General features: G+C 37.3%; 1 long non-coding RNA gene across 1 annotated transcript; it reads right to left on the reverse strand.

The window, feature by feature from the left end:
- Window positions 1-23,510: 23,510 nt before the first annotated feature.
- LOC123322960 lies at window positions 23,511-23,720 on the reverse strand. Its single transcript, XR_006539233.1, has 2 exons — window positions 23,689-23,720; window positions 23,511-23,631 (listed from the first exon to the last, which is right to left on the reverse strand). It is a non-coding gene; the product is annotated as an uncharacterized LOC123322960 (long non-coding RNA).
- Between the last annotated feature and the right edge of the window lie 215 nt (window positions 23,721-23,935).

A 23,935-nucleotide genomic window follows, 5' to 3' on the forward strand; every position in this document is an offset into this window, starting at 1 on the left:
TACAATATTTCCACATTCTTCGACTTCAAAAATGTGAAAATGGTTTGGGCTTAAGATATTCAGAATAGAAATATCGAACATAATACCGAATACGCAATCTCCCTTTTTTCTTCATTATTTTTTCGATATTTCGAAAACTATTTGAATGAATACAATGGCTTCCACAGAAATGTATTCAGCATTGAATACTCAATCAGGATCCAAAAATATTAGCCCAGTAAAGAATTTTGAACAATATCATAAACCCAATTTTTAGGTTTCAAATATGTCCAGTTCTCTAGAAACGTATAATAGGCAGTCGAACTTGGGACACCCTCTAAATTTTTGACACATTGCCTTTGTTTTGGTACCTAGTTCCTTCAAAATACGTTTCGCAAGATTTTCAGTACAAAAAACAAGGATAATGATGTAACTATTAGGTATATTATTTTTGCCATTTCATAACTGCCTACGTGAATGGAATATTTTCTAATTGAAATGCAAGAAAAATACACGAAAGCGAAGAAACGCCCTTCTTCCAGGGCGTCCAATTAAACATAACAACTTGGAGCAATATCCGAATCAAATCTAGATAAAAATGTACCGAAAGAATCGTTATATATCAAGAAACAAGTAAAGGAATTTAACAATCATTATTTTTCTAACGCGTCCGCAGCGGACCAATTTCATTGTGTATTTCCAAACGTGCATTCAACATTTAATATTCGAAGGGACGACTGTCGGCACTCAGGGAGTTCAAGATTCCAATTTATCACAGAATTGCTCACAAACGCTAGAGCTACAAGGTAGGCATATGGAGTTCACCCCAGGATACGCCCGTCATAATTGGGCTTCTTTATATTTTGGAATTGGCGTTCGCATATCATAAAAGAGAGTATTTCCTGACTTTCATTCGAGATGCAGGTTTTATCCGAGATAAAAATAATTACACTGTCTGGAATAATCATCCTGCTGCTGGAGACATTTCGGATCTCGGGAAGATGGTGGAGATTTAGGGATACGTAGGCGATATGGCTTTGTTTCAGGAAGTCGAGGAAGCCGAAAATAATGTCTTGTCAGTCTCTGGATGACGGAGAGTTTCAGTTTTATTGGAAGGCGTGGGGAAGTCAAATTTTAATTATTCTTCTGAGATCAATCAGTTGGGATTCTGGTTTTCTTTTTGGTTGATGTGAACAATACTATGACTATAATCTACAACTATACAGTCCATCCATGTGTTTCAGTTTTCTCATTATGACCATTACGTACCATAAAAATACCAAAAAGTCAAAGAACCCAACTAAGTTGGACGTTATCATATGAATAGTTGAACGTTTTGGAAAATAAAAGTACTGCTCATATTTTCTCGTATAATGCGTTGTTTTCGAGTTATTTGAAATGAAAATAACTCTTTTCCTCTTTATAAACTATAGGCCAAAACGGCTCCGTTTGGGATTCACAAGGTGTTGAAGTTCAATGGACAAAACGAAAAGAAACAGCAAAATTAATCGTTCAATCTATTTTTTTCAATTTTCGTTACTATCTGATTTCTGATGCCACCAATTTACAAGGTGAGTCTTTGACTCATACAAATATTTTAACAGTAGATTCTTGAGGTAAAAAATAAACTCTTTTTTATACCATTTTTTTCGATTTGGTCCTGATAAAAAGATATAGCGCCATTTTAAGTTTTCATAGTTAGCTGTGCCACCTAATTTCTCGAATTTCACAGATATGTACTTAGTTTTTATTTCTGAACATTATATTACTCTAATTTTTACATGAATTTACAATTCATAAAAAAATTTTTTTAACAAATCTATTTTCACTCCTTGTATAACCGGAAGTTCTCAGGCTCCCGAAAATATTTTAGTTCAGTAGAGAATTTGGAACAATATCGTAATCCCCATGTTCAGATTTCAAATGTGTCCAGTTCTCTAGAAACGTCTAATAGGCTCTCGAACTTGGGACACCCTGTGTATATAACAAATTAAATAAAAATAGAAGTGAAAATACTTAAAAATATAAAAGAAAACAACCTGCTTAGTTCAAGTAAATGTACAATTTTGTTTCGTAGTTTCAATGGATTTATTACAAACATTTTCTGCTTATGAAATTTAGGTGGATAGTTCAAAATTTAGAAGATCCAACTGTAGGAAAAAGAGAAAGTTGTTCATACAAGACGTCTTCGTTTGAGTAGACAAAATTCGTTCAATTTTACTATTCTTAAAGCTATCATTTGCAAATGGTCTCAACTAAACAGAGAGTAGGTACAAGAAATTATTTTTTGAAAGTGAATAAAAAAATTTCTCGATGGGGGAATTCGAATAAGACTAATCGTGAGATCTCCAATTAATTAATTTTTTCCAACTCTCTCTCTCTCTCTCAGTGGCAAATTTTAACGAGGATTCCCCGAGGTGAAATATGTTTATTATTTCAAGTATTGCGGTGAACTTCCAGGGAGTCTGTGACCAGGAAACTCTTGTCTCATTAATCCGTAGCCTGCGGCAAGCTCAATAATTAGAGCACGTAAAGATGCTGAAAGTACAGTGGCAATGATATTTCAAAGCTTTCATTTAATAATTCGGCATTAGGAATTCTCATACGTTTATTGGTTCGTTCAGACAGCAGACTTTCTTGATTGGACTCGAGTGTTTATCTTTTTTTAATGCCTTTCTTGCCCTTTTTCTTTGATCATCCTGTGTATCAATTCTGTTATCTGGGAATATGATAGGTTCTGCGTCTTTTCTTATATTAAAGTTACAATAATAATAATCATAACAACCTGGTGATTTCAAATAATAACAACCTACTGGATAGGCATAGAAATACAGATATCCCGAGGAGCAAACCAAGAGAAATTGAAAGATATCAAGACCATACCAGAGAATATGAACAATCTTCCATTGGACGAAAGTATTAAGTCATGCAGAAGTACATGCGAAGTGCAGAAGAATATGGAAAAGTTCACCATCCACTTCTACAAGATGTGATGGGAGATCAGGAATCAAACCGACACAATGACACCAAGGAGCAGAGGAAGAAACAGGACCTGATCGACCTCAGGAAGCCTAGGAGAAGCCTGGACCCAATCATCACCATGAGCCCGAAAACTGGTGAATAGCTCCAACAGAGTTTAATTCTTCCTTTCATTTCAGATATCTGGGATAAATAAATGTTCCTCTAGAGAGAAGTGTGATAGCTTCAAGTCTAAGGTCATAATGAATCAATTCAAACTCGAATATCTTGGTACTGCCCAGATTGGCTAACCTAGGCTCTTAGCAAACCTTTTCTATAGCAACTTTTCAGTTTGGCTAATGTGAACAACCATTCACAGTCTCTCTGTCTTATTCCTCTTATCTTATTGACATGAAAGATATGATTTTCCTCTCTAATAACAACTTCAAAATTGGGAGTGAGAAGTGAAGTCATTCTCAACAGGTATGGAATCTTTAACCTTCATGAGCAACTCTTTCACTATTGGCAATTGTTCCAATAAAGGTTTCTCGGTCCTATTTTTAAAACACTCGTTTGTCCTACTATTGAAGTCAATGGATCTAGGTCCATTAAGACTTCTATAGCTTCTATGAAAGATGTAGATAATATGGAATCTTCTGGATGTATCTATGACACCGAATTAAAAGCTGCTTTCGTTCTTTGGTGATAAAAGATGTGGTCCATTGTTTTGCAAGCCGGAACCTCTTATCCTGCAGTGAGCAACTACGAGGATATATTGAAAAATTCCTAGCCTACTATAGAACCAACGAAATTTCAATGTCAAAATATTTTATTACTTAACATATTCTCCTCTTAATAGGATACATTTATTACAGCGAACCGGCAACGTCTCTAGACCTTTCAAAAGAAATGTTTCTTCTTGCTCTGCAAACCAGACCTCCAAAGCTTTAATTACCTCCTCGTTGGAAGAAAATTTACGACCTTCTGAACTCTTTTTCAGTTGAGGAAAGAGTCAGTCGGATGGAGCCAAATCTGGTGAATAAGGGGGGTGTTCTAGTAATTCAAACCCTAAATCACGAATGTTTCGTATGCCAACATGAGATTTGTGTGCAAAAGCGAAACAGCTTTGGAAAGCTTTCCGCGTCTTTTCCCTTTAATTTTTCCCGTAGAGTGGTCAGTAAAGTCGAATAGTAATCTCCGATTATTGTTCTACCCTTATCCAAAAAATCAATCATGATTACTCCATGGTAATCCCAAAAAACTGAATCAAGAACATTTCCAGCAGATTTTCGGACACGAAACTTCTTAGGTCTTGGAGAACCAGAGTGTCGCCATTCCATCGATTATTGCTTTGTTTCTGGATCGTACCCAAGTGTCATCCATAGTAACAATTCGGTTTAAGGAGTCTACATCGTTTTCAAAGCGAGCACAGATCGAATGCGATGTTCTACCCTTGGTCAACATTAAAACATTTGGGTACCATTTTGCAGCAATTTTTCTCATGTCCAAATTGACGTGAACGTTTTAGCCCAATTCGACGGTCTGATAAAATCATGTCATGAACTGCATCGATATTTTCGGGGACTGACACAGAAACTGGCCTTCCCGATCGGTCATCATCTTCCAAGGATAATTTACCTCTTTTGAAGCTTGTACTCCAATTTTTCACGGTCGCATACGAAGGACATTGATCACCAAGGGTATTAAGCATATCTTCGTAAATCTGCTTACCTCTTAACCCTTTTAAAAACAGGTACTTGATGATGGCTCTATACACCAATTTTTCGATTTTCACAATTTCGATGGACATCTTCTTTCTTTTAATTCATTGCGTAACTCTGGTTTACTTTTTAACCTCGAACCACTGACACTTCTAATAAGTTATTGTTCGTTGCTATAGTAACGCAATATTCTTTTTATGCATGAAACTGGTCTAGGCTAACTAGATATCAATACATCCTCGTACAAACTTTAGCAGTAAAATTCATTCTACATTCTACAGGTTCCAAACCCTTTCCTTGCCTAATCCCAAAACCAAACCCGAAAAAATTCAATAGGATTTCGAGAACTACTCTCCAATATTTCCCATCATCATTCGTCTTCGAGTCGCTGGACTCTATTCATGCAACTTTCTGAAACACTTCAACTCACAATTGTGAATTCAGTTTCGTGAAGTAATTTACATAGGACGTAAAAAAGCTCTCTTTAATAATCGTATTATTTCGTACTGATACACATAATTTATTGCCCTTCGAGTTGTTTTCAAGACTGCGCCAACTGCCTGGCGGCTACTTTGAATAATGCCAGATTATGATTATTTGTAGCTCCCACTGCGTTTGAGGAAGTGCCTGATTAACATAATTCGTTTCAGATGCAACTATAAATCATCGGCATCCTCATCCTAGATTAATTAGTGCGTTGTGGAGCGGTAGCCAATAAGATCGGTGAAATCCGATACCACAGTTTCTATAGAGAAAGAAAATGGATTCTTGGTGACTGAAATAATAATATCACACTAGGTTCGTGGAAATAAACATGTTCTAGCTCTCTTAATGTCCGAGATCTCCTCCCTGGATATCGAATTTGGGACACCCTGTACAATGTAAAAACATAAACTCCATTCACTTTTATTTTAGCACTCGGTTGGCCATGGAAATTCGACACATTCTACTCTGTATAGTAAAAAAATGTGGGTTTATGACGCTTGTCAAAACATTTTTCGGTTTCAAATCAGGGCTGTGTTGTCTGTTCTACGTAAAAGTCTCAGTAATTACGTATTTTATCACAATGTGGAATCACTTCGGAAAATATGAAGGCGAAAATATGTGACGAATATAATTGACGTTTATACAAACTGATTGAATGCATACCAAATCTAGTTATTTGTAAGGAAAATACAAGATATCAGTTTTTGAATATATTTATTTTTGCTTTGGAAGAAAGTTGAACTATTGGCACCTAATATGCAGTGGCTTGAGGGGAGTTAATGTTGGTTATCTTCTTTAGCTAAAGGTTGAAGACATCAATTGTAGATTTCAAAAAAATCAACCCAACGATGAAATGCAGGTGATGCAGTAGTTGTAAATGGGTATCTCTCGAAGGAATAAACGGATAATTACAATAATGTTAAATTCTTCAACAAAAATCATCTTGCATCAATGGAAACCAATATAGAAAGTTTCAAAACACGAGAAACTTCACCTTTAAACAAAAATTTCACCTGAATTAACAATTAACAAGACAACTGGCTCGTATTTATGGCTTTTCATTTTTAATACTTTGATATAAAAATAATGATTATATATTTATTGATCCCTTAATACATTTTCAATGTATAGGACAATTCAAATGAAAGATGGAAAAATCTGGAACTTATCCTACGATGACATTAACCGAAAATCCTGTAGTAATTTTTTGCATTCGTTCACCCTAAAAAATTCTCAAATGCCACCACTTATTTGTTTCTCCCAATAGAAGGAAATTCTTTGCCATCCTCTTCATTCACAATATTCCTTATTGTGAAAACATTCAGCTAAAATATAAGTCGTTTAGCATCAGATGAAACATTATATAAATCAACTTACATTGAATATGTTCACTACCGTCTGATTTATTGTAGATATAGAATATCAGGGTTACCTACAATTTGAATGAGCGGACCTGAATTCTAAATAGCGCTTCCTGAAACCCTGTCTTCCCTTTTTTTCAATCACTTTCCGCATTTTTGTAACATTAAGACCCGTTTGCACCAAACACACTTAGTGTCAAGTTTCCCTTAAAATGAACCCTTAACTTGAATTACGTTGCACCAACTGTTAAGTGACATTTAAATGGCTAAAGCTAGCCTTGAATTTAAGCGCTGCTGTAATGACCACTTAGGTATTTAAGGGCGGGATTCTAACCCAAAATAATTTGTTGAACTCATGAACTGGCTGCAAAACTGCTGTGGTTTTTGTAATAACGTCAAGTACCTTTTATTTGACAATTCATTTCATTATCAATAATAATGCTAATTCAGCAACAAAAAGTTGTCACTCTTTGATAATAATATAATAGTTTACTTGACACTGACTGTCAGGACAATAAAGTTAGGTTAATGAAATGACAACGATCATCGGTAACCGGCCAACCAATGAAAAGGCTTTATTGGACTAGAATGAAGTTGCACCAAAATAAAAAACTGAAATATCACTAGATATAAAAACTTAAGATTCTGTTAAGCCGCAGTCGTGCAACTGACAATAAAATTAAGCGTCCATTAACTTTAAACTACGCTTAGTTAAGTACTCATTTTAAGGGGGATTGGTGCAAACGGGCCTAATTGATTCTATAGTTGTTGTAACGGCGTTATGACATTAGCGACATTTCATGAGTGCCAACCTTACTCCTTTCTAGTTACGAAAACTTATTTATTTCATGGCCAACCGAGCGCTAAAATAAAAGTGAATGGAGTATAAATTTCTATCGATTGAAATCTACGTTTGAAATGTCAAACTAACTAACTATACCCGAAAGTTCGACAATAAACAACCCCTCAGATAGTTTTCAGTTTCAAGGTGAATCGTTTATTTATAACTACATATTTCCATTCGCCACAGAATTTATACATAATGACTCTAATTTACGACGCATCCATTTCACATCTATTAGCCATGTTGATTCATAATGAATCAGTTTTCTTGAATTGCCTCCTTTATCAGACATCAAATAGAAAGATTAATATAAACGAATTTCCATTCTGGTTCGTGCACATCCCCCTCCCTACTTAATATATCGTACCAGGCCGGTCCTGTTTAATAAAAAAGAACTTAGGTGAAATCTCGTTTGAAATACGACAGGAAGCGTGGGGGTGGGAGATATTGGGGGATGAAGAGATCGGGGACGCAGGGGGCTATCGATCAGACACAGTGGCGCTACCAAATCAGAGGGAATTATTATTTGATTCGGTTTTTTAAGAGTTTAGGTTCATTGTCCGAAAATTACTGCTGATGGGCAACGAAATAGAGTTGGAACTTTCGAAACATGAAAGTGGTTTATGGATTTCAGTATTTCCTTCAATTTTTCAGAAAACGTCCTATGTTGATTACCACCCTAAGTATGACTCACCTAATTTGCGATTGTGACAATTTTTGGGACAATCGACCACTCAAAAGGAATAATTTATTGACCCTGAATTAATTCAGGATTGTTCCAGAATCAATAGATAAGCGTGAAATCTCAAAGTTGAAGTATTGAGCCTTTAAATGAAATTATTTTTTCAATAACATTTCAGCTACACTACGTTTCTTTAAGTGAATTTAATCCTTAGATTTTACGTGGCATAGGTTATAGATATGCAGAAAATCGTAGAAATAGCTATTGTTGTAAAGGAAATCTAAACTGTGGTGGATATTCCACTCTGTAAAAGTTTGAAAAAAAAATATAAAAGCCTCTGTGGTGAAAAGTGCGTGATTGATAGCGATTTCTATAAGCAATTTTAATTTTTTTCTGCATATCCGCTCAGCTCTTTCGTAAAATTGATACTAGAAAAACTCAGAAATTCGTACTATAAAAACTTTCAAAAGATACTGCTATAGATTGGGGAGAAGATACTTGAATTATTATGGAATCAACATTAATCAACAACAAATTTGAGGCTCAACGTTGGATAAAACTTATTTCAGGGATTCCTATTTCAACTGCTGTAGAAATCAGAGAAATAAGTAAGCCTGCTTTAAATTCGCTATTGAAAAAAGGTATCACTGATGCTATCGTATAAATTATTTTTCATGAAATACAGGGTGTAAATGAAAGAAAAAAAGGACTGCTGATTCTGTGTCAATAAATAATGGGGTTTTTATATAACTTTTTGTTTGTTTGAGCAGTCCCTATGCAGATATTGATTCATACAAATATTTTAACAGTAGATTCTTGAGGTCTAAAGAAACACTTTTTTCCTTTACCATTTTTTCCGAATCGGCACGGTTTGAAAGATATAGGCTGTTAAAAAACCAAAATAAATTTTATTTTTAGTTCTCACAAACGGTTATATCGAATGAAATGAATTTCGGACTAAAGTTGCTCATTTATTTCAGGAATCTTTTTCGAATAACACAAGATATCACCCACGTCTTCCAGTTTCTCATTGATGTTCAAAAATTAAAACGTATCTATCTGTGAAAGTTGAAACATTAGATACTTAGGCTAAAAACAACTCTGTTTAAAAGAACAACAGATGTGTTGTGTCACAGATTCAGCTAGTTATTCTGAAGGTAATTTTGTTTTTCCAGGTGTGGCATAGCTTATTAAGAAAACTGCCCTTTTTTTCAGGGCCGAAACAGGAAAAACTGGTTAAGGAAAAATGTGTTTCTTTTGGCCTCAAGCATCTACTGTTTTAATATTTGTGCGGGTCAGAGACTCCCCCTGTATAAAGTTCTTCTTCAATTCTTTTCTTACAAGCCAGAAAACTGGCAGTAAATTGAGCAAACATTCTATGAGAGAAGGAAACCAATAAAAAGAATTCGGTGGTGTTCCCCTATATTTGAAATTCTTAGAAAAAGCCACCCCTAAAATTAGTTTCGTAAGAAACATTTTTTTCTTATTCATATTATACCATAAAAAATCAGTTCACGATAGATTGTTTCATTTTGAACAAACAATTTGTTGCTGAAAGTAACGGCTTTTAAAAAAAAATTCATTAGAGGGAAACACTACCACAAATTTTTATTGATTACCTTCTTGATCCCAGAATGACCGGTCAATTTTATTTCTATTACTATTCCAATTGAAAAAAAAAAGAATTTAAATTGCTTTTCAGTTGTCATCTTCAGGAGGCTGTATCCCAGCAGTGATCGCCACGAAAAACTTATATGAAGGACCCGTACTACTTTTTAACCTGAAAACACCCCCCGAATTTTTTCGCAACTATTTTTATAGGTCCAGCATAAATCTACAGTATGAGTATAGAAAATGGAGTAGATTCCACCAGAACCTACCACAAGTTGTTTCTGCTCTATTGAGGAGTCTATAGTGAAAAAAATTAGCTCCTTTGCAGAATCCATTAAGGGATGAGCATATAAGGAGTCAGTACCATCAATTAATATAATACAATTGAATTGGAATGAGAAATTTTCATATAATTTTGGAGTAATTTGACACATTTTTCCACTTCGTATACCTTTAAAACATGGCGTCTTCCACTTTTAGCCAATCTTCACTTTCTCACACCAGTGCCTTTTCAACACTGAAATTAGTGCGGGAAAGTTGGTAAAAATGCACGAGTGTAGATTACTGTAGTTTTAATAGAGACTATTCGAAGAAATGAATTACATTTTGAGTAATGAAAGTACTCATTTTACTTTAAAAATCGTGAAAAATAAAAATAATATGTATATATTGTGCATGATCCCCTTCGAGAAAGCGCACGCCACTGTCATTCGACGGCCGCGAGCAGGAGCGGTAACTGAAAGAGCGGGGGGGACCACGCGACGTAAGACGCCCGCAGTCATAGATGGAATAGCAATAAGTGGGTGGCACTGCGCCCCCCTGTGTGATGGGGTCGATGGAAACCGAATTAGGGATCAGCCGAACAAAAACAGGGGAGTCAAAATATAAAATAACGTCGTCACGACCGACGACGACGCTTCGAGGACGCCGCCATTTTTCCATCCAATTCGACTCGCGTTAACAATGTGGTTCGAACCGGATATTACGTCGTATAGGCGGAAGAGTGAGAGTTTCCGCATGTATCCCGCATCGTCGAAATTCGGCTGGGGGTGTTGAACCTGCTCCTGGAATCGGGAATGCTAACGTAATGAAAATTTCCGTTATACGTGGGAGAGGACGTTTTTTAGGGATATATTTTTCGGGGGAGATTTCGTTGCGTAATCCCGAATCATGGAGGAGACGCAATTCGACAGATGACAAGTGACAGTGAGCATTCACGAACATAGATTATCATTTCAAGAACCATAACAAATACTCGTGTATTTTCATGGAATACCTTTTAGTTTAGTCCAGTAAAAAAAAGCAGTTGAGGAAGAACAGATCGCCAAGCCAATATACTATAGTTTTATATTGAGGCAAATTGTCGAAAAATCTATGCTTCGTTGATCTCACCAAAGCTTTTGGCAGAGTGAGACTCAAAGATATAGTCCATATTCCGAACAATAGGCAAGTACCTGGAGAGTGAAGCTGTAATAGAAATTATTGAACAGCTCAACACTGACACCAAAGTTTGGTTCACCACGATGGACGTTGATGGAAAACTAATTACAATTTTGTGCAGAATTATACTGACTTATGATATGATTCTGTAACTAGGTGAACAGCAGTTTGCTCCTCTTCCCCACAGAGTCTACAATCGACAATTTACAATAAGCCCATTCTCATAATATGCTTCCTAAGGCGATGATGTCCTTTGAGGAGGCGTAACTTATTCTTAATCAAATCCAAATACCTCTTGGACCTTGCAGTTTGAAAATTCCGGAGGAACTTTTTGAAAGGTCCAATTTCTGGAAGAGAGTGTTTCTCTCTTAGTTTATTCCTTCTCCAGAAACTCTTATCTATACCACAGGAAATCTCTGGGCCAGTAAATGGCGATTGTAGCTCTTCCTGGCAAGTTCGTTGGCCTTCTCGTTTCCTTACATGCCAGAGTGACCAAGACTGAAGAGACCTTGTTGCCTATTTCATTAAGTTTCTTTCGGCATGTCATCTTTGAGTCGATGACATAGGAGTACAGCGCTTTTATAGTGGCTTGACTATCAGAATGGATCACTATGTCACATCCTCAAAAGGTTTATGTATTATCTTTCGATTGCATGTAGTATTTTTTCCTGAAAAACACTCTAGCAGAAGCCTAACGATAGTGTGCACTTGGTACTTACCCCGTATATTCCAACGCCAGCCTCTATCGTAGTTTTAGAAGCATCTATATACCATTTAATGGTATTAACTTTGAAATTTCAGGTAGAGCAATCCTTTCACAACCCCTCTTCAAGACAAATTCAGTCAGCCTCATCCCGTCAGCGAAATTTCTCTCGAAAAAAACAAAATGAATTTCATAACGATGCCGAAGGGTGAATTGGGAGCCAAGGGGATATAAGTCAAGCAGCAGTAGAAGACGCTGATGTGATTATCGTGCAGACTGGTGTCTCAGTTCCCGAGAAGAACGACATTGTCGTCATTACAGGGATGGACCTTGAACTTCTGGTGCTATCTCTTCTTTTGATTTAAGAGAAAAACTGTTCTTCTTGAAAAGTTAACACAGCCGTGGGAAGTGAACCCTCTATTTCACACACCGAGACACTGGCTGTTCACGTATCTATATCTATATCACCAAGGACAGTTAGGGCACGCAGAGATTCCTGGAATCACATTGCCAGGGATCTCTGCTGACATGGGAGTGCCGTACTACCATAAAGCAACTGGCAAGAGGCAATAAAGTGACTCTACTATGAGTACCAGGGCATTGTGGTGTTGAAGGAAATGAAAAAGGCAATGAACTTGCAGAAGAAATATAAAGATTTACACCTGCTGGACTTGGGCCTTTCTGGGGGCTTGGAAAAGCCAATCCACGCAAACGACGCATTCATCCATGCACCGCTGATGGAGGGTGGCCTGGGAGTATTCTGTATGCGGGACAAAATCCCCATTATAATCTCTCGCAGGATGCAGAGACTGAGAGGAGTTACGCCAATTCTGAATTGCGTCGTGGAGAGCTCCTCAATCTGGATGAACAGGGTGGCCAGGATGATAAAACCGCCAAACGCCACCACTGCCATGAAGGACGCTAATAGGGCCAGTGAACTCCATCAATCTTACTATGGCACTGGACTGGATGAACTCAAGAACCACAAGATGTGCAACACGTACATTGATAACCCCTTCCAGATACTGGTCAGATGAGGACTATGTACGGGCAGTACAGCTGCGGTCAAAATGTTTACCAACTGCTGGCCTGCCGTGGAACCAAGGACCAGAAGCCGTGTGCCGGGCAGGATGCAGGCAACATGAGTCACTCTCACACATCCTGCAAAAGTGCAGTCTCATGCACTGGGAAAGAATAACTAAGCACAACTACGTCGCTTATCGCCTTGAGGATATAGCGATAAAGAACGGCTGGCAGGTGACGAGAGAGCCCAGGATTAGGGACAGAGAAGGGAAACTTTTAAAGCCCGACCTTCTCCTAATTAAAGATCAGCACGTCATTGTATGCGACGTCTCAGTTAGCTGGGAGTGCCCAGAGCCTTTAAGCATGGCTTATGTAGTTAAGAAAGCCACTCCCACTTTCCTAGAGAAGGTTGAGGAACTTCACCCGGATAAGATCATAAAGGTGCTTCCACTGATTGTGGGAGCTAGAGGAGGATGGTGCCCTGAAAACCGCAATATCATCAAGATGGTTGGCGCTACAGATGCGGACATTGGTGACATTATCCATACCGCACTGAGGGGTGGCTGCATCATACATAAGCAGTTCAACCGGGTGGTTTGGCGCTGTGCCCGTAGGGTTCGCGAAGTTCGCGTTTGGTTCGTCCCATTGCAAGACCTCAGTGGTAATGCTTTAACCAGTCACGCGTGTGCGCGAATTGGTTGTGTATTCGGGCTACTGATGCGGGCTGTAAGTGCGGTTCGATAGAGTTTGTTCGTGCGTTTTTGTTCGTGAGCTTCGTTCTATATTTGGACATATTGATTTCTCTCTGTTTTTTGTCAAATATGTCATGTACTGAACTTTTATTTTCTGTTTTATCTATGGACCTGACATTGTCTACGTCATCTCTGAGGTCATGTGACCAAATAGCATAGGATTATCTTTCTACTTTGTTTTTTTGTATTTTCCTTTGCTGTGAACCGCCTTTGTATTCTGCCTGTAGTCTGAATATTAAATAAAGCCTTATAATAGCGGTGCAACAATGGGAGTTGAACAACAGAATAACCTTCTGGAAAAACACTTCTGGACTTACTCAGTCAAAGAAATTCGTGATGATTTCACCGACCCACACCAGAAAACTGCTAAAGCTGTCACGAGCTGAGCTTCGTGTGCTGGTGCGACTGCTGAGGGGGCATTGTTGGTATACAAATATCATTTGTATGGGAAAGTCAGCAGATGAGATTTGCAGGCTCTGTGGATCAGAAGCAGAAAAAGCTGAACACAGGGTTTGCATGTTTCCAGGGCTGGCTGGCCTAAGAACCATTCATATGGGGAAACCGGTCCTGGATAGTCACGAGGTAATTGCCAAAGCTCCTAAGGATGTTGTCGGTTTTATCAACACCATTGACGACCTCCTTCATTGACCTAACGGCATAAAGCGATAGATTGATAGAAATATCTGTGTAAAATTCATCCTCTTGGTGCATTATTAATTGGAAACCCTGAAAATTTTGCAACTCGAGTTCTTCTCATTGAAAATAATGAAAAAGTTACCTGTTTATTTGTTTCCATTTATTCTTAATGAACGAGCGAGAGAGAGGTGTGCGTACAGATAGCTTCAACCTTCTTGGAAGCATTTTAATCGACTACATAATAGCTCGTCTATATTCTGTGTCGACCGCCAGGAAAACCGAGGGATTTCTTCAATAGCCAAACCCCCTATTATTTTAATGAAAAAATTATAATCACGCGAAGGAGAATATCGAGACATCAGTGCTACCAACATTTCCACAGGTGCACATAACAAGAACCAATCTGCTATTAAGGTCCCCACGAATACTCGACATTTACTGGAAACTCCTTCATCGATTCCCAGAAATGTTTCATTAATATTGCCATTAAAGAGGAGACTGACAATTCGAGAAGCGCCCTTAAAAAACCGAAGATGATTGTAATCAAATCCGAAGCATCATTAGCGTGGTAAAATAAGATATTATGACGGTGTATATCAGTATTATTATTTCAGTCTGTTTGCAAATGAAAATAATCATTATCATTTTACGGATTTGCTGGGACCTTGAGGCAACAGTGGTTGTGACATTTGCAGTCCGGATTTCTCGTATTCGAAAGAACGAGAACTTCGTTTCGAAAGGAATCGTTATATTGTTCAATTAATTTTAATGATACTTTTTAACGTTTCCTTCGTTCTACAGCTTTCGAATACAAGATTCACGATTATGAATCTGCAGTTTCGTACCTTAAGATGCAAACTTATTCGTGGAAGATGTCCTGAGATTGTGATAAGGTGTCAAAGTACTCTCATCAACAATTATTAAAGAATTCGTATTTATTAGTTGGATTGAATAGGAATTAATATCCCGTGAGAGTTTCTTTTATTTCAAGAAATTAGGGAATAATGTGGATGATAAAAGTATCATTCGACATTCACAAAGCATAAAGAGTCAAGTCCTTTTTTTGACTTTTTAAAATGTTTTTTAATTCCATGGATAGAGGTCAATCTAAAAGATAACCAGAACAGGGCCTGCCAAAAGTTAAGCAGTACTAATAACTTCGACGCTTTACCTATCAAAATTCCATAGCCTGTTTGAACGCGTCTCATGATTCACTGGGAAATTGTTGAATCAATAACGGTGAACATATACAAGGGGGAAAATGATAGTTTGCACACGTGTAATATATACCCAATATACCCTATATAAACTCCAAACTAATGGAATGAAAAATAAAACGAGTCTTTTCATTCCGAACACAGGCTTCAATGTTGGTCCTAGGCAAATCTTGACTGAACCAACCGTCCATCAGCATGATAATCAGATAATGAATGTGAGAAGAGATGGAGGAAAAGACAACAAATATATTGGACAGGTAGCAGTTAGTTTACCTGGGGGTCCTGTATAAAGTTATTCTGAAGGCCCTAATTAAGATCTTCCTGATTTGAGACATATCAACAGTGGTTTCAGCACAATACTCTTTTACTGACATTATATAATTTAAAAAATTTTTGCTTGTAGGGAAAAATATGAGTCACATTCAGTCAAGGATGACCACGTGATCATCGATTTATTCAATTTTTTCAGAGGGACAGGGTGAAATCGGAGCTCCTCTTCATTTTAACTATAACTTTCCATTCAGGCTCATCAAAAAATATTCATTGAAATGACTTTATTGGAAACTTTATTGGTTGTCGATTTTTCACACCTTTATAACGCACATTCTGAAAATCTCAATTTTAATGAAAGTTAACTCTACATTGACTTTATAACTTATTTTTTATGGTCTCTCGGGCAGGGTTTTGAACGAAACAAGACACATTAAATGGAAGAAAAATTCAGGATTTCACCGAATCTTATGTGAAAGAAGAGAAATGAACAATTTTCAAAATACTGAAATGCTGATAAGTGATTTAATACTTGGTATTTCCACCCTTTGCGTTAATTACAGCTCGGCAACGACGGTTCATACTCAAAATGAGTGATCTTAAAATGTTCTGATCTAATCCTTCCCAGATTTCACCGAGTTGAATTCCTAAGTCATTAAGAGTAGCTGGATGATTTTCTGAACTTCTCAGCCTTCTATTGAGATTGTCCCAAACCTGCTCAATCGGATTGAGATCTGGACTTCTTGCTGGCCATTCCATTCGAGAGACTTCAACCTCTTCAAGAACGATGCGCGCATTATCGTCCATAAAAATGAAATTTTCACCAATGTATGGGGCAAATGGCACTACATGCTCTTCAAGAATGTTCCTTATATACTTATCAGCATTCATAGCTCCATTATCAACGACCACTAGGTCTGTGCGAGCAGTCAAAGATATTCCACCCCATACCATAATCGATCCTCCCCCGAAACCAGTAGTATTCAGGAAATTGCACTGAGCATATCTTTCATGTGGACGTCTGTATACAAGGGAACGTCGATCACAACGGTAGAGGCAGAATCTAGACTCATCTGTGAAGAGAACTCTTTCCCAATCGGCCTCTTCCCAATGGATATGCTCTCTCGCAAAATCCAAACGCGCCCTTCGATGGGTTGGGGTAAGAGCTGGGCCTCTTGCCGCTACACGAGGCCTCATATTCTCTGAGGCGATTTCTTATTGTCTGAGTGCTAATTTGCACCTCATGAGTTTGCTCAAGCTGAATTTGAAGGAGGAGGCGAGCGGTTGCAAACCGTTGTCTCAACGAAGAAACTCTCAAGTAAAGTTCTTGAATGGCAGTTGTTACCCGTGGTGTACCCTGTCCTGGTCTTCCGACATTCATACCTGTCTCCCTGAATCGCTGCAACATTCTGGACACACTTGTATGGGAAACTCCAAACCTGTCTGCAATTCTTGTGCATGTACACCCTTCTTCTCGCAAAACTACCGCTTGGGCACATTCTTCTTGGGTCAAATTGCGTGTTTCGCGTTGCATAGCGATCGAGTGTAGGAAATCAAACGAAAGAAAAACTATTGATCACTAGAATTGATCGAGAACAACTGATTTTAGAATGGAGCCAATACATTCAAAATCTGATAATATCATCTTTTTTTATTCCTGCTGGGAAAAAACATCTGTATTGAAGAAAACCGTTGAAAGTGGATAACATATGCATGCATAATTCTGATGAAAATAATTATCATTGAGAACACATTCAGTTGTAGAATAAATTTGTGATTTCCATAATGTGCGTTAATTTTTTTGCGCAGGGTATAATAAAACTTTCTGGCGAATGATTGACGAATCTCTTTCGATCGATTGTGCACGCCACTGGGCCGGACGATTAATTTCACCGGACTTTTTCCGGAATCGGCCGTTCCCAGAAGTAATTAAAATTTCAACCGGCCGATTAGCTCAAAATTAAGATCCGACTCACAAATTGAACGAATCAATTACAGGAAAAAAACCTCAGAATCTGGTAAGGGACACAGGGCTCAGGCACAGGCCGATGATCATTTATCATTGACGTAGCAAACTAATCCGCGCTGCGAAAGAAAAATTAATGGAATCTCTTTATATCGCAATAAATCAAGATTGTCCGGAGGTCGGAAATATTCGGCTTATTGAATTCGTTCTTCGAAAACGGGCTTTTCTGAAATTATTTCTGATAAAATCCATAATAACCTAGATTGGGAGGAAATGGAAGAGAAACGGATATGATTCCTATGAAATATGGCGAATATTTTCCCGAGGGAGATTCGTGTTTTAGTTCGGTTGGTGTAGATGCCCATCAAGACATAAAACTCTGAACTCTGTACTGGTTTCGAGTTATGGATGGGATCAACATTTCAATGTTGATTAAATCCTGTAGAAAATGCTTCCCTGGACATGGAAATGGAACCCAGCCTCGTTGTTCCGAAGTAATTTTTGTTCAAAGACTAATCAATAGAAAAAATTCTGTTTATGTCTTTATGACTCAAAACTTTGATGGATTCATTCAAAATACACTCCTGAACAAAAAAAACGGACAAACAAAATGTTCACCAATTTCATTTTAAGATAACTTTTTAAGTTGTGTATCGATTTTGATCATTTTGTTGTCTGTTTGTAGCCTATTTCATCTAGTTTATCACCTGATGTCGAGTTTAGATGTATTTCTATTGAATTTGATGGTATACATGGTAGAACTGGAAATTGCAATTTCCTCTAAATTTCTGAACACCTTGTGGAGATAATTAGTGGATCTTCTAAGTTTTTGAAGCCTGATCTGATATTAACATTTTTTTGTTTAATACACGTCAATATAGCTGTTCCTATAAAGGAAATACGATTTTTTTTGAACTATTCAATTTATAATATTGACGATAACATAATGAGAATATACAGATGAATTATGAAAAATAAACACATTATAACCTTGAGTTTTGCTTCCACGTGCTCTTATCACTGCTTCCAATCGACGGGGTAAGCTTCCTATACAAGAAAAAGTCTTGAGAAGATCCCAAGTATTCCAAAATTGTTTATTGATTTATTCTATACGAGGATGTATTGATATCTAGTTAGCCTAGACCAGTTTCATTCATAAAAAGATATTGCATTACCATAGCAATAACAACAATAACTGATTTGAAGTGTCAGTGTGAAGTCTGAGGTCAACAAGTCAACAAAGTAAACCAGAGTCACGCAATAAATTAACAGAAAGAAGATGTCCGCCGAAATTGTGAAAATCGAAAAATTGGAGTATCGAGCCATCATCAAGTACCCGTATTTAAAAGGGTTAAAAGGTAAGCAGGTTTACGAAGATATGCTGAATACCTTTGGTGATCAAGGTCCATCGTATGCGACCGTGAAAAATTGGTCTGCAAGCTTCAAAAGAGGTAAATTTTACATTGAAAATGATGACCGATCGGGAAGGCCAGTTTCTGTGTCAGTCCCCGAAAATATCGATGCAGTTCATGACATGATTTTATCAGACCGTCGAATTGGGCTAAAACGGATATCTGAAGCACTGCATATTTCATATGAACGCGTTCATCATATAGTTCACGTCAATTTGGACATGAAAAAAATTGCTGCAAAATGGATCCCCAAATGTTTGAATGTTGACCAAAAGCGTACAAGAAGCATATGTACTCGATTTGAAAATGATGTAGTCTTCTTAAACCGAATTGTTACTATGGATGGGACTTGGGTACATTTCTACGATCCAGAAACAAAGCAACAATCGATGCAATGGCAACACTCTGGTTCTCCAAGACTTAAGAAGTTTCTTGTCCAAAAATCTGCTGGAAAAGTTCTTGCTTCAGTTTTTTGGGATTGCCAAATCGTGATTGATTTATTGGAAAAGGATAGAACAATAACCGGAGATTACTTTTCGACATTACTGACCACTCTACAGGAAAAAATTAAAGATAAAAGACACGGAAAGCTATCCAAAGGTGTTTTGTTTGTGCAGGACCACGCCCCTACACACAAATCCCATATTGCCATGCAAAAAATTCATGATTTAGGGTTTGAATTACTAGAAAAGTCCCCTTTCTCACCAGATTTGGCTCCATCCGACTATCATCTCTTTCCTCAACTGAAAAAAACGTTTAAAAGGTCGTGAATTTTCTTCCAACGAGAAGGTAATAAGAGGTGTGGAGGTCTGATTTGCAGAGCAAGAAAAAACTTTTTTTTTGAAAGGTCTAGAGACGTTGCAGGTTTGCTATAATAAATGTATCCAATTAAGAGGAGAATATGTTGAGTAATAAAATTTTGACATTGAAATTTTGTTTGGTTCTGTAGTAGGCTAAGAATTTTTCAATATATCCTTGTACATATTGAAACCCTTTCGGTATATCCTTGATTGATTAATAAATACTAGTTGTCAGTTCAATTAGCAGTAATCAAAATTGCCCAAACGAGGTTCATTCAAAACATCATATATTCAACTAAACGAACATGAATGCTGTCTACCCATTTGATTTCGAAGATATGAGGACTGATTTGTGGTTTTTCCTGTAATTTATCAACTCCCCACTAAATCAACTTAAAATCGATCAGACGTTCGTAGGGAGCTTTTAACTTCGGTCGCAGGTAAAAAAGAAATCAAGCAGTCAACCCTACATTATATGAAATCAGTCGAACAAGCTTCGAAGTTTAAATTAGGTCTGATTATGTCGTTTGGCAAAGAGCACAGGGCTGTCACGATAAAGTACAAGTGCGGACTAAATTCCATACAATTACTTTTTATTAGGTACCTGCTATCTTATCTTCTTGGCCACTATGTAATCAAACGATAAGATGGTCTACTGGAGATAGGTCGTAATAATACCTGTATAGATAGCATTAGGGCATAGGTCAATTTCGAAAATTGGGTGCTGCTACTGAAATTTCAAATCTAAAATTTCATCATGAAGGAGCGTTGCTACTAAGAGTATGTCAAGTTGTTTCGCAAGGCTTTCAAGTCGTTACTCTCTGGCATCCCCGATATAAATATTTCAAAATGCACACGATTAAGGAATTCGTTTAACTCATGATACGAGGATATATTGAAAAATTTTTAGCCTAATATAGAACCAAACAAAATTTCAATGTCAAAATATTTTATTGTTCAACATATTCTTCTCTTAATTGGATACATGTATTACAGCGAACCTGCAACGTCTCTAGACCTTTAAAAAAAATGTTTCTTCTTGCTCTGCAAATCAGACCTCCACAGCTTATATATTACCTCCTCGGTGGAAGAAAATTTACGATCTTTTAAACTTTTTTTCGGTTGAGGAAAGAGATGATAGTCGGATGGAGCCAAATCTGGTGAATAAGGGGGTGTTGAGGTAATTCAAACCCTAAATCACGAATTTTTTGCATGGCAACATGAAATTTGTGTTCAGGGGCGTTGTCCTGCAAGAACTAAACACCTTTGATTAGCTTTCCGTGTCTTTTCTCTTAAATTTTTTCCCGTGGAGTGATCAGTAATGTCGAATAGTAATCTCCGGTTTTTGTTCTACCCTTATCCAAAAAATCAATCATGATTACTACTCATTGCAATCCCAAAACACTGAAGCAAGAACTTTTCCAGCAGATTTTTGCACACGAAATTTCTGAGGTCTTGGAGAACCAGAGTGTTACCATTCTATCGATTGTTGATTTGTTTCTGAATAGTAGAAATGAACCCAAGTCTCATCCATAGTAACCATTCGGTTTGAGAAGTCTACATCGTTTTCAAATCGAGCACAGATCAAAACATTCAAACATTTGGGGATCCATTTTGCAGCAATTTTTCTCATGTCCAAATTGACGTGAACTATATAATGGACGCGTTCGTATGAAATATTCAGTGTTTCAGATATCCGTTTTAGCCCAATTCGGCGGTCTGATAAAATCATGTCATGAACTGCATCAATATTTTCGGGGACTGACACAGAAACTGGCCTTCCCGATCGGTCATCATCTTCAATGGAAAATTTACCTCTTTTGAAGCTTTTAGTCCAATTTTACACGGTCTCATACGAAGGACATTGATCACCAAGGGTATTAAGCATATCTTTGTAAATCTGCTTACCTCTTAACCCTTTTAACTGACAGGTACTTGATGGTGGCTCGATAGAACAATTTTTCGATTTTCACAATTTCGGTGGACAACTTCTTTCTTTTAATTCATTGCGTAACTGTGGTTTACTTTTTTGACCTCAAACTTCACACTGACACTTCTAATGAGTTATTGTTCGTTGCTATGGTAACGCAATATTTTTTTTATGCATCGAACTGGTCTAGGCTAACTAGATATCAATACATCCTGGTACAAACTGTAGGAGTAAAATTCATTTTACATTCTACAGGTTCACAAACTAAACCCAAAAAAATTTAAAATACTTCGAGATCTCCTCTCCAATTTTAATGAATTATAGTAGGCTAAGAATTCTTCATTATATCCATTATACCATAAAATTTAATTGAAATACCTGTAGATTCGACATCAGGTGCTGAACAAGATGAGATAGGCTACAAATAGACAACAAAATAATCAAAGTCGATGCATAACTCAAAAAGTTATTTTAAAATGAATTCGGTGAAAATTTTGTTTTTCCGGTTTTTTTTTTGTTCAGGAGTCTACTTTGGGAAAAAATGAGTGAACTAACCAGCATGATCTCGAGTGCTTGGTAGCTCGCGAAAAGGCCAGGTCAGTACTAACACAAATTATTTTTGTCCATTCCTTTGAATGTTCACTTCTCAATGACCCAGTTGATGGAGGATTTCAATAAAGACGTTTTTTTTCTGATCGAACCAATATTGAACTATATCGCCTTAGTTACCATGTGTCATAACACACTCATATTTCCCTTTGGAAATATGGAATGTCAGTTCATATTTCCCTAGGGAAATATGAAACGTCAAATCATATTTCTTTCAAAACGTCAAATCATATTTTATTTCTTCATTTAGTAACAAAATGGAAACTGCAATTGTTGAAATTTCCACTGAAAGTTTTTCCACCAGATACAAAGGAAGAAGAAATATCTTGTTCATAATTATTCGTCGACGAGACTACAGTTTTCTTGAGAATATTCCGTGCAGCAGCAGTCTCGGACGATTCTCCCAAAACGGTCTTCAAAGACTGTGATGCTGCAGATGGCTCTCCCTCCACACCTGCTATCATCTTCGCTACCTTATTTTTGTGCAGCATATTGTCAGCCAGATAGCCTTCTGCAACAGTCGAACTTTTCCAACCAACATGTCTCTTGAGTGTTGTCATTGAGGCTCCCGCATCAGCAACCAAAGTCGCGGATGTTCGTCTTCCACAATGGCCTGTATACATTTTCGAATTATCTAATCCCAACCATTCAGCAACCTTGCTCGGAATTTTTCCGAAGGTATTTTTGCCGACAGGCTGAAGATTACACTTCTTATCTCTATAAGCTACGAAGAACCTAAGAACGCCTTGCGGACGCAACGCCGAATACTCCCGCACCAAACGAGCAGCACCCAGATCTTCTTCATCAATTATAGTAAATATTCTGTTTATATCATTCTTAGTTTTTGAGACTTTAATTATGATTACCGACCCACGATCTTCGATATCTGAAGATAGCATATTCACCAGCTCTTGTGTTCTGCAGGCGCCAAAGATTTCCATTATTAAAACAACCTTCAAAATTGTGAATGTAAAAATCTTATCAACAGAGGAAATCAAAATGAAACTTTTACCTTATACATCAAAAAAACGTCATTAGGAGCTTCACTCAATGTCTTGAGCTGCTCCCGGGACAACACTGCTGATTTTTTAGGAACGGGTCCTTTATTTCTGTTCTTAACAAATGCTTCGACTTCATCGAATAATTTGACATCAGTTTTTTGCTTCAAATGTAGCATTGATCTTAACATCGATAGTTTCGGCCATAACGTGTTTGGTGAATATTTCTGCGACTGGAGATCGAATGAATTAATCATACATCAAGAATAACAAGAATCAGAGCAACATACCAAATCTTGGAAATATGCTGACAAAATATTATCGCTCACACCGTCCACCAAATTTTTTCTTTTCCACTTCTGAAAGCAATCGTACTCTCTACTGTAGGCAGCTTGAGATTTGGCCGGAACCAAAGATTCACGGGCTTTTGCCGATTGAGTTTCGACGTAGTTCGATATTATTTCAATAATTTTATTTCTGACAAGACGTCGAAATGAAACCAGTCAACCATGATTTTCAGAAACATGGCCCATAGCA

Source organism: Coccinella septempunctata, chromosome 1, assembly GCF_907165205.1.
Source record: "Coccinella septempunctata chromosome 1, icCocSept1.1, whole genome shotgun sequence".
NCBI lineage: Eukaryota > Metazoa > Arthropoda > Insecta > Coleoptera > Coccinellidae > Coccinella > Coccinella septempunctata.